Raw genomic sequence first — 12,522 nt, forward strand, 5'->3', positions numbered from 1 at the left:
TCTAAGCATTTATGTTGTTAATTACTACTAAAGTATGAAGTAGCTCAGACAAAGCTGTGCAGAGCAGCTGAGGAGGATGAGGTGAGTTCGTGTCCCATTCACAGCCCTGCTCTGAATGCCACAGCAGCAGCCTGCAGTGTTTGGGGGTGAACGGTGGTACGTGGGGGCAGGTCTATAATCCCATCGATTTCTATAATCACATAGATAATCCCATCGATTTCTATAATCACATAGATAATCCCATAGATTTCCATCGCGGTGGTTACACCGGTGGTCATTGCTCCAGCCACAGGAGCCTTTATCAGCAAGGCACAGTCTGAGCAGATTTCCACATTTAGGCCCTAAAAGTCTAAAATTCTTATTAGAGCTGGTGAAAAAAAAAAAAAAATTTGCTATGAAACTTCCTCTGTCAAAATGTATTTTTGTCAAAGATAAAATGTTTAGCAAAAATACATCTGTTTCAAAAACATATTTGTCAAGAACGTTTCTCAGCTCCGAGATGACATTTGCAGTGAGAAAGTGAGTCTATTGCCGAGTGGTTGCAGCCCAGATCCAGGAGATGAAAGATGATGAATAGTGCTTCAGCCACTGGGCTGCCAAGTCTCTCTGCCACTCGTGTGTGTTCTAATGCAGGATGAAAACGTTGAGAATTGAAATGTTTTCCGGCTTAGTCTTTATTATAAGGTAAAATGTTACCCACTAGAACCCAGTTCATAGTTTTTTTAAATATCAGTACTTTACATTTGAAATTCACCCGAGACCAGAAGATGTTTTGCCAGCTGGCACCAAGAGTGGTCCTGGACTCATCTTCATTTGTAATTTAGTGAATGGCAAATACCTGATGATGAAAACAAACAGGATGCTGTTTTTCAAAGCTTAAATGGAACTTGAGAGCAACTCTGGTAAATTAAAACAAACAAGCACTAATAAAAGGACCTGCTGCAATTCTCTAAAGACAGTGTCTAAAAAGTTTCTGTTGGGACGTTTGCCAGAATACAGAAAGCTTTTCATCAGCATGATAGAAAAAAATAGCAAAGTAAGGAGTCCTCAATAACTGTGTTTTGTTTCTGTCATCTGAGCAATGTCTGATTTTGAAATTACAGTCTTGCCTCTGAATGAGATTGAAGTAAACCTGTAGTATATACTTTGAATATTTCCAGTTCAAGTATTTTCCTTGCACTTAAGTGTTGGCTCCTTGCAGTGTGGCTGTGGAGGATCACAGCTGCCAGAAACCCTGCATTCACCTGCAGCCAGACTGAGCAGACAAAGGCAGGGCTGGCTGCCTGGAGAGCCCAAGGTCGGGGCTGCAGGAGGGCTCCTCTCCTTTGTCCTGCTTCCCCTTGGCCACCCCAGGATGCCCAGGGAGGTTTTGGCCGTGCCCGGTGCCTCTCCCTGGCAGAGATTCCCACAGGTGCTCCCCAGAGTCTCTCAGATAAGATCATGGGCTGGCCAGCTCCTGTTCCTGGGCCAATGAATTATGCAACTGGGGTAATTAGATGGTTTTGTTCTGTGAATCAGGATTAAGCTCCTGGGGTGCCACCTAGGAAAATCTGTGAAACTGCATAATAAAAAAGTCATTTTTATGCAGAGGTGGAAATATTTTGAATGCAAAGAAGAATTGATGGGGGAGGGCAGACCCAAGTCCTCCTGTATTTGGAGGAGAAAAGTGAAGTCCAGTTTTTTAACCATTACAGCTCTTATTTCCCTTGTATAGTGGGGGGGTGGAGGAAGAGGCTATTTTAGCATAAACTCCAGAAGGCACAAAGTGCTACTCTCTTCCCCCAAGTAGAGCTATACACTACAGATCCATTTGTGTGGTTGGAAAACACGTGTGGAATTATATATTTAGGGACTGTGTATCTGTATAGGCACTTTATACCATCTGTGTAATAGGACCCAGATTACAATTAAAGTCAATATTCCTTAGTTAAACCATAGATTCCCTGATATTCTTCAGATGCGTGTTTTGGAAGACATTTGAGGTTAACAGACTAGTATGTAGGTTTGACTTCTCTAACCTCCATGCCTTATGTTTGTGCCTCAAGATAACATTGAATAACATATTTAAACTGCTCATGTGTGAAAAAGCAAAATTATATCTCACGAACTGATTTCTTCACACATTCAAAAAATCAAATTCCCCTTTTGTTCACGTACTAAACAGGAATCCAAAAGGAAGCAATGTTTGTACACAAGATGTGGTATTTCAAAATGGAGAAGATACAAATACTTTTAATGAGAAGGTCTTATACTGATTATAAAAGTTCAATAATTTTACAAAGATATTCCTTTACAAATGTAGTTTTCATTGTGTAGGCATTACAGTCTGGTTCAGTTGACAATGAGTCAGAGAAGTTTACTGAGCTGTTATGATTTACTGTTTTGAGTTGAATATGGATACTGTAAAATTGTAATTGGTGATAATCATATTTGATTCTTTCTTCAATTTCATCATCCATAAGAACTAGTGTTGTCAAGTACTATAGTAAAATATAGAGGGGCATACTCTTGTGGCTGTGATTAGTATATATTAAAAATATTTTTTTGTTTTCCTTATGTCTGTGTTTATGTAGTAGTTTTGCATGGGTATGTTTAAATTGTACCAAAGCCACAGTCTTTCATGGATTTTAATTACTACGTAGCTATTTTTGTATTTTTTTGTAAATGAAGCAGACTTTAAATTTGAAGGCAGTCCACCAGATGAGATGTTCTAGCTGGAATTAAAGCTTACTTTCAAATTCCAACATCTGTATGAAATAGAACTTGATGACATGAGATGCAAGTCTTAAAAGTAAAACAAAATAAAACAATGAAACACCAAAACAAAACAAAAACCCTACAGCCCAAACAAAATGCAAAACCAACAAAACCTAATAGTAATATAAGTTTCAAATGTCTTCTCTCAGTTTACAGAATCTGTCCAGTTTCCTGAACTTTGGGTAGAACTTAGATTTATTGCAATAAAATGAACATTTTTTTGTTCACTGTGATGCTACTGTTTGGGTTTTATGGGTACACAGAGTAGGAAGGCAGTAAGGGGTTATAGTGATGGTGCTGTTTGTGGAAAAACAGAATTAGGCCATAGTGGAGGTGGTTAGACAGGGACAGCCCTGAAGTTTGCCCTGGAATGTGTAGAATCCCCTCTAATTCCACTGAAGGAATGCTCTTTTCTGAATAAGAGCATAATAGAAACAAAATGCTTTGGAAATGAGTATGTAAAGGATATGGCAGCATCTTGAGCAGTATTTTTCAGAATGAAGAATGTTCCAGTTACTGATTTATCTTTTTCACTGAAAAAAAAAGAAGGCTGTAGCTCTGAAGGCATAATTTGTTTAAGACCCTGGCCAAATGAAGTCACCTGGGGAGCAGTGGAGGCTTCTGAAGAGCAGCCTGTGATCTGGCCATGCATTTTGCTGCAATTTAATTTTAAAAGAGCAAGTAGAAGCCAGGATCTAAGAGCTGTGGCAGTTAACAGGAAAAGCTGATATGGGATTATTGAGGTTAGAGTTCAAATAGAACAGATGGTAAAATAGTTATAACCTACTGTACCATATGTTGCTCCTGCACACGTTCAGGTAGCACATTATGTGTACACTGTGGAAAGATCAAGGATCTTAGCACAGATTTGTAGGAGGACCAAAAAAGAACTTGAAAAGTTGATTTCATAATTTCAGGCTAGGTTAATGAGAAAGATGTAATTTGTTAAACCAAACACCAGAACTCACCATTCCAGAAAGGGATACCAAAAATTAGACATAACTGCATCTTTTCTAATTCCCAGAAAACCAAAATGAAGCTAGTGTTTCAGGAAGTCTGTTTTGGGCTCGTTAGACTTGAATTTCTGGGGAAAGTATTTGAAGAAAAAAACTAATTCACAGCACTTGAATTCAGATCACTATAAACAGGTTACAGTTTGATTTACGATTTTTGTAACTTTTATTCAGGGGCCAGATTGTCAAAAGAGCATGCTGTCTTATTGAGGTGCCAATGAAGTGATAAATTTCTCACTGGAAACAACTGGAGCTTCAGTGGGTTGGAGTATGTCAGAAAACCTGCCTGCTGATCTGTAATCTCTGCTGATAATACTCAGATGCTTTTTGAGGAATCTGATGCGATACCATGAAAACAGGAAGGTAGAAGGCAAGAAAGAAAAAAAAGGGTTAATAAAGTCAGAACTACTGAGAAGAAGTGGAATAGTAGCAAAGAAGAAAAATGAAGGCAGAGAGTTGTGATTTGGAGTGGTGCTAAAGAGCCTCTGGGCTTGAGATTCATCTCGCATTTTATAATGCTCATGTTGTGTTGTATCATAATGCACTTGCTCCTGCTGGAGCTGCTGTGCCTCCCCTCCTGCTGCCAGTGGTAAAATAGGCCAGTGGCACCATTGCATGCCATGGAGCAGGCAGGGAATGCAGCTGTGCTCCCTTGGCCCTGCAGTTGTTGCAGGATCCCCTCGGTGCCCGGTGCTGCCGTGCCCCTCGTGCCAGCTCCTTTTGTTCCACCCAAATGCCACAGCACCAGCCTCTGCTCTGAGCCAGGACTTTGGTAAAGGTTCTGCTTTGGGAGTTACAGCCTTCTTTTAAATATCACATAAACCAGGACAAATATTCATGTTTATTTTGCTTTGGGAGTAATTAGATCTGATAGACTGGTCACTTTATACATGGATTACTGTCCATTGTCAGGACCCATCTGTAAAAGCTCCTCCATATGTATCAGATGTTTGATTAGGTGATTTTGTGTCTGGCTTAGACTTATTTCTGTAATATATTTTAGGGTCAGTTTTAATTAGAGTTGTTCGTGGCAGAGCACTTGATTTTGACTACCTGGTTTTAAATTTATTTTAAATAATAACTATGTATGTTGGGGTGATTTTAATAAAGGAAAGGTGGTGATAGTTGTGACATTTACTTGTTAAATTTTCCTTTCTTGAGGTAGTCTGAGTGCTGTTTGAACCTATCAGAATAGTAAAAATGGAAAGCTAGAGATAACTAAAAATGGAGCTTTAACGTCTGAAAAAAATGTTTTCCTTCATCACTCTGTCTCCTCCATGATAATCTACAGACTGAAGACATTTATTCTTTATAGATATCAATATGGATTTCCCAATCATTTTTTTACAGCAAGATAGACTTGATTAAAGAATCTTTTGGAAAGTTTTTGTGATGCATTTAATCCTACTGCTTATGCCGTGAGGTGGATCTGGGACAATTGTGAGTGTGTGAAAGGGTTAACTTTGCAAAAGACAAGTATATTTAGGGGTTTTTTTTCAAATAGCTGGGTTTGAAATTTAAGGTTTATTCCTTGTTGTTGGCTGTGTTGAATGTGTCTATAAAAGATCGGTGGTTTGCTTTGTGGTGAAATGGGCCGGAGGATGATAAGGATTTGGGAATGTGTGAAGTAAGAGAGATTACAGGGTTTCTAAAGTATAGAGCAGAGTTGAAATTGGCAGTAATGTGTTTATAAATTAAAATTTTTTGCATGTTACTCAAGGCTTTGCTGTCTTCTTTTGTCTAATAATGGATGGAGAAGAAAAACCTGGATTGACATTTAGAGGTCAGAGGACAGTATGAAGCAGAGGGCTGGTTTTGGAAGTTTAGGGGTGGGTTAGGTGGGCAGTCTAATGCTCTAATGCAGAGCAGTCAGAAGTGGAGGCATGCAGGTGACCAAGTGGATCTGCTTTGAGTCCTGGAGAAGTGATCCTGGTGTGGGAGAGACAGGCAGGAAGGTGGAAAAGCACCTGAGAAAGAGCATGGTGGAAACAGCACTGGGGATGTGCAGGCACTCCTCATAATTTGGGAGGGGAAGCAGTGCAGGGAGTGGGGCTCCTTTAAGGTTGCTGATGTCTGTAGGAATTTGTTTCCTTTTAGGACCCTTTCTTTGGAGAGTTCTTTGTGCCAATCTAAGTTTTTAAAATGTTTTCAGAACAAGCAAACCACTAACTTAAAAATATCCAAGAGTGAGACTTAGCTGTATGAAATGTGAAGAAATCAAGAACTGAATGGCTGAATGATCTGGTAACTTCTCCCTGGTGGACTCTGTCCTAATGTCTGAAATGCACCAGCCTTAATTATATTCCATGATATTTGCAGTAATAGAGTGTTAGCTGTCTTCCACCTTTTATTTACAAATGTTAATGTCTTTTTTCCTGCACACTGGACTGTGTTCCGGCAATGTGTTTATCCTGCAAGCTGAAGGTATTAGCATTTAGGGCTTAATTTTATTGCCACTCAATCCAGAGATAACTGCATTGCCTGCTTTATTTTGGTTTGTTTAATGGGCTGGGTACAGGTAAGGGCCCTGCACTACCCTCAATCCACAGAGGAGCCTGTGGTAATTACAAGGAAAGGTTTAGATCACTGTTCAGAGAGAGTGACTAATCCACCAGCAGATTTCACACAGGAATAAAGTCCTAAGGAGCTGGTAGATCTGTGGGTATTTTTGTCCTTTGTTTGGCAACTGGTGCATAAAGTCCCTTGATTGGCACTTGCACAGTTGCTGGGAGTGAGCAGGATGGCCAACAGCTGGAAACACAATTATTATAAAGTCTGGGTGTTATACATCATAATTAGGCTTAAGAACCGAAAGTCAGCTGAGATGAATGAGGGCAATTCATGCTCTCAAGAGCTGAGAAAGTGATTTTGTGTTTAAGATGTGGGTACTTTTCTCTCTGTCTCCTGCCTGTCCCCTCCTGTGGGGGGCTGGCAGGACACGAAGCAGCTGTGTGACCCCGTTTGCTGGGGTGTTGTCCCCTACATTCATTCTGCTCACAGTGTTTTCAGTAAGACACAGGCCAAAAAGCAGCCTTTACTGTATAGTAATTATGTGTCTTTTAATTAGATATTTGAACAATTAAATTTTACAGTTATATGTGTCTAGAGATTGATGAATATCAAGAATATTTTAATTATTTTGTGTTTCTGATTTAATGAAAGTCACGGTCATACAGGTTAGAAAGGAATGGACCACCCAGTACTTAAAACTGAGATAATTTCAAACTAATAGCAAGGATATTATAAAAAATTCAGATGGGAATCCAGTATGTCTCAAGGAAAATGTGAATCCTGCAAGCTGGGCTGTAGGGCTTCTCCCAGAGTTGGTTTGGTGTTTCTTGACTCCCACTGTAAGAGAGTGCACATATACAGAGAGACTAGGCTGGAGTAACACAGGCAAATCCTTGATAAAACCTCAACAAAACAACAGAAACAAGGAAAAAATCCCTGTGTTAGTATTGAAAGATGAGAAGGGTAAAGCACCACAATGCTTGAAAAATAGCAATAAAAAACTTTGGTAGGATTAGTATTTCAAAGGGAGCAGCACTTGATTAAACATTTGGAAAGCATGCAAGGAGAAACATTCCAAGCAAAATGAAAATGTACGTGTATGATGGAAACAGGATAAATAGAATATTCCACTTATAATTACCACGGCAAGAATGCAGCCCAAACTTCAGAATTCGTAATCAGGTAAAATTGTAAGGCAGTAGGTTGTGTTGAGTATGAGATGCTTGTGGAAAAAGAAAGATGTTGGCAGGACCCATGGGTGCTCTGAAGAGCAGGTTCACGAGCAAAGGAAATGAGGAGGGCCAGAGCTTGCACCAGCAGGGAGTGTGCTGCGAGGAGCTGCAGGATGCAGGGCACTGTGCTCTTGGCAGACACAAAGTGGACAGTGGGGGTACCAAAAGATCTTGGAAAGGTCAAAAGTCTCTGCAGAATGTACAGCTTATCTCAGAAACCTGAGCTTCTCTGCCTCACATCAATGCAGTGATTATTCAGACACTGCATGGATGTATTGATTAAGGAGTGAAAATCAGCTGCAGTCTGGCTCCTACCTAGAGTGACCTATTGAGGGCTGGGTACTGAACACCCATCTCTTTTGAGCAAGTGAATGTCACAGCCCAAAGCTGCCTTACACTTCATCTCATTATTGTTGGCATTGGGGCAGACTCCTCTTCTTCCCAGATAGTTTCCACTGAAATGACTTGTGGCTGCTTTTTGCCCCTGCTCTCCTTCAGCTGGGAGGGGAAATGCTGTCTTAGAGGGAGCAGTAAGTGGTGAGGTTGGAATAGATGCCCAGTTCCCTTAACTGGAAGATTTTGGTTTGATGCTGCTTCACCAAGCAGGTTTTTTATTATAATAATCCTTGCATATGTGACTTGGTGTAATGTAATAAAGACAAGGATGAGGTACATCTAAAATCTTCTGCTTGTAATGGCAGCCCATTTATTTGGGTTCAAATAACTTCAGATAATTAGAAACTGAAATGATCACATCTGAAGAAAAAAATTTCACGGTATCCATGCCTTAGTTTGCTTTACCTTCCCCTTATTATTTCTTAATTTAAAAATTACTGCATGCTGTCTTTGAAATGTTGCAATTGTGCTGGTATTTGAAGTACTTGTAAGTACTTGTGCAAATCAGTTTTTCTGATGTTTGTCTGCAGGGCGAGGTGTGTGTTTATGTGCCCAGGGGAAAGGAGATGCATTTGCATCCAGGAGGGTGTAGCAAGTGAACGGGTGCCAAAACAGTCTAGAGGAACAGTTGCAATAAAATAGTACAGGCTAAAAATGTTGGCAAATGAAAATAACCAGCTTCTGAAGAAAGCATGGGACTGATCCTCCCTGTACTGCTGCTCATCTGAAGGCCTAAATGACAGCTTTTGGTGATGAATCTTTCTAAAGACACTTGTAGAGCCACCGTGTTGCACACATGAAGATGCACTGTATTTTCGTAGATATAATTATATTTCATACGGTATTGTTAATCTTTGAGGTGCTGATGAACATTTATTACATTTCTGTACTTTAAAGGCATCTTAATTTTAGGATGTTTCAGTGAAATCATTACCATTAGCCTCAGTAGGTGTTGAATTAAACCCTAATTTATGTGGGACAGCTAGTCACACATAGTATTATACCTGTTTTTCATGTGCCTCTCAGCCAAAGATCTAATAGCATTTTGTGCAAGTAAAAATATAATTGCTTTGTAATATCTCCAGAATGTTTCTTGTGATTCAAGACCTCTTATTCACAAGAGCAGACTAATAGACACCTTATGTTCCCTATCCTCTGCAGTGCATGCAGTTTGCAGAGACAGAATTCCTGGTGTACTTTACTCCATAGCTTGGCTTTGAATTGTTGTTGTGTGATTCCCACTTTGGCTTGAAGTGAAGTCTGCCACAAGGATGTGCCATGCAGCCTGGGAAGAAACCCAGCGGATCTTTTATCATTATTGCCTTGTCTCTGGCTCTCAGAGAAGCAATAGCCGCAGATCAAGACTCTGTTCAAAGCAGAGATGTCAGCACTGAATTGTTTTCTGGTGAAGGAAGGATGGATAAAATATTAAATGCAATCTTCTCCTTGCCCTTATCTTTCTGTTCCCTGACAGGAATATTGTACTGTATTTCCATGGTTCTGTAATACAAAGTTGAGGGGATGTGGGTTTGTGAAGGAAAACAAAAATTAATTGTTCAACAGTAGAAATCATTGTTATAAAAGAAGTGTACATTGCATTACATTTGCTTTCTTCTGTGAAAACACTTATCTCGAGCAAGGAACAGCCCATTTTTGGGATTTACACACTTTGGTTTCCATCCACCTGCTGCTGTAGCCATTGTCATTTAATGCACGAAGACAACTGCTACTTTGTGAGCAGTGGGCGAGTTTGCCCAGTTTGGGATGAGATAATTTTGGAAGAGATGTGTCTGTCTGCCTCAGTCCCCTTTCCCAGCAGCCTTTAAACCTTTGGGGGATCTTTAGGGATCAAATTGGGTGTGGGGGCCCAGCAGGAGGACAGAGGTAGGAGGGAGCTTAAGGTTTTCAGTCTCTGCAGCTCCTGTGGGATCTGCTGGGCGCAGCAGGGGCTGCCTGGGCTGCACCCACCGTGGGCTCTGGGTGTGCCTGGCTCGGGGCCACGCAGCCCTGGGGGCTGAGCAGCTCCTGCAGCTCCGGGGGACCCACCTGTGCCACCTGAGGGGGACAGGAGCCCACCGTGGAGCGGCTCGGGACGGTTTGGGAGGGGTGGAGGTCTGAGAGCAGGGCACCTCGGTGGCTCCTGGGGAGAGGAGAGGTGATGCACACACTGCAGAGGAGCTGCTCGACTGTGCTCAGTGACACAGATGGGGCTTTGCTGGCCTCGCTGTGCACAGGGCTTGCTGCAGTCACACACAGGTTTGTTCCTGTGGCAGGACCTTGTATATTTAGCTACTGATCTATCAAATCTTTGGCCAGTATTTTGTTCTGAACTGTTTGTATTTCCCTTTGCAAACAGCATGAGGTTTCTCATAGCAGAAAATCATGAAAATAGCAAACAGGCTGAGAAAGCCCAAATCTTGTGTGACAATTCTGACATAAATTTGGAATAGCTTTGAAGAATAGCTTCAGAATCAGAGGAGAGGGAGAGGGAGAGGGAGAGGGAGAGGGAGAGGGAGAGGGAGAGGGAGAGGGAGAGGGAGAGGGAGAGAGAGAGGGAGAAGTTCACTGATACAAAAGCTAGCATTGATGTATATTGAGTGTATGGGATTTGGGAATAGCTTGCATGTGGCAAGCCAGGAAATAAAGGAGGTAAACAATTTACAACCTTTTATTAGAGCTTTTATCTGTGTAACTTATTAGTTGCCATAGATACAGACAACACGGCGCTTGTTTGGGTTGATGAAAAATCTGTCATGCTGATAAAAAATGTGATTTTTCATGAGAAAATTTTGAATTGCTTCAATTTCACTATTCTTGGCCTTTTTTTTTTAACTATACTTGAATTCATGTATGAAATTAATGATGGCATTTAGGAGTCTACTTTTTTATATAGCATCTGGAGAATAATTTTGAGTAGAATGCAGTACCAAACGAACTGGGTTTTCATTTAAATTAGTGATCATATTGACACATATAAATGTGTCAGCTTACATATGTTCTTCTGTATTTCTAGAATGATTTTTATGATTATTTTTCACCTTGTAAAACAACTCCAGACCATGATCAGGTAACTGATGGGCTCACGAGTGTGGTTACAAATGTGCACAGCTTGGTGCCGTGTTCTGCTGCTGGTTAAGGATATGATGCTCTTCCTATGTTGAAGTTCAGTATCTCTAGTGATAAATGCAGTGAATATGACTTGACACATCTTAATTCCAGCTGCTGTGTCTAAGTAGAGAGCAGTTCCTTGCTGTAAATGTAACTCAACTGATTAAAGAAATAGTTTTGTATAGAGATTTTTTTTTTTAAATAATGCAGCTTTTCTCTCTTTGGTAAGTGTGTGTGGGATGCTCTGGAGTGCTATGGACGTGGTTTCCAATGAGTTTTAGGTGGCCACATTCCTTTCAAATGTATTTCTCACAGGTCCTGTGGTCAGGATGAATCTGAAATTACTGCTGTGGGCAGGGAAGAGATGCAGCATGGGGGGAACAGAGAAGAAGGAGAAGTATTTTTTGAGTCAGTTTGATTTAAAATAAATACACACACAGTGGTTTCTTAAGGACTTAGAAACAGTGGGCACAGCCCTGGCAGAGTGCAGTGAGAGGCAGCTCAAGGTGTTCCAACTTGTAGAAGACAGAGAGGAAGAGTTTAAATGATTTGGTTGCTTTTAGGAATGCAAAGTGTTTCTTGGGGTAAGGTCTGAACTCGAAGCACTGCTGAATCCATGGATTGTGCACTGGGCACGTGTCCGGCTGCAGCGTGGATGAGCAGCCCTTGCAGCTGCATTTCCTGTGAGCAGTGAGGTTCAGGGCTCATCAATTAATTAACAAAACTGCTCCATGCTGGAGAGCAGAATCCCTTGGCTCAAACGCCCCAGGTGCCCAGAGGTTGTGGGCTTCTCCCTCTCTTCCCTGCGAGCTGAGCCACATTCACTGCACTCCTTGGGGTTTGTGGGCACAGAGCAGGATTTGCTCACTGCTGTAATTGAATCAGCAGGAATGGGAGAAATAACACAAAGTTCTGCAAGGAGTCAGACTGACTGTGGTGGACAGAGGGGAACAGTGCCATGCCTTGCTCTCAGCAGACCATTTGTGTTTTCCCTACAACTTTTCAGTAGTAAAATTACCCTTAACTCCATTCTTAATGTCTGGGGTCAAGATCCTAGAATAAGTATCTCCTGGGGAAAGAAAGGTAGGTTTGAGCAGCAGTAAGTAAATATGAGATATTAAAAGTATAGAAAATTTTACCACATGTCTTAAGAGGTTTGAAAAATAGCTTAAATCTTTTCAGAGGTTAAAACCTATTTTTCTAAGTTAGAACACTTATTTTGCTACAAACCAATTGGAATTAACAAAAACAATTGACTGCTATGGATGAAAAAACAACATGTGTATGCATCAGGTTTCAGTTTAAACTCCATGAGACTGCAGAGGCTGTAATTATGTCCTTTCCTTTTCTAAATATTCAGATCACAGTGTTCTCTGTCCCAGTATAAGAATTTTCTCTCTATATACAAAGCCAGGATGAGGTATTCAGTAATTCAGTATCAATGAACCAGTTAAAAAAATATAATTATTTAACATAGCTTTCAAAACAAGTATGCTAATGTTTGT

The 12,522-nt window shown here is 40.8% G+C and overlaps 1 protein-coding gene across 1 annotated transcript in view; it reads left to right on the top strand.

Annotated features, from left to right (window-relative positions):
* The window catches only part of LOC110473819 (transcription initiation factor TFIID subunit 4), a 146,214-nt gene that overhangs the window by 131,421 nt on the left and 2,271 nt on the right, over window positions 1-12,522 (top strand). The window lies entirely within an intron of this gene.

This window comes from Lonchura striata, chromosome 13 (assembly GCF_046129695.1).
Source record: "Lonchura striata isolate bLonStr1 chromosome 13, bLonStr1.mat, whole genome shotgun sequence".
In the NCBI taxonomy this organism is placed as follows: Eukaryota; Metazoa; Chordata; class Aves; order Passeriformes; family Estrildidae; genus Lonchura; species Lonchura striata.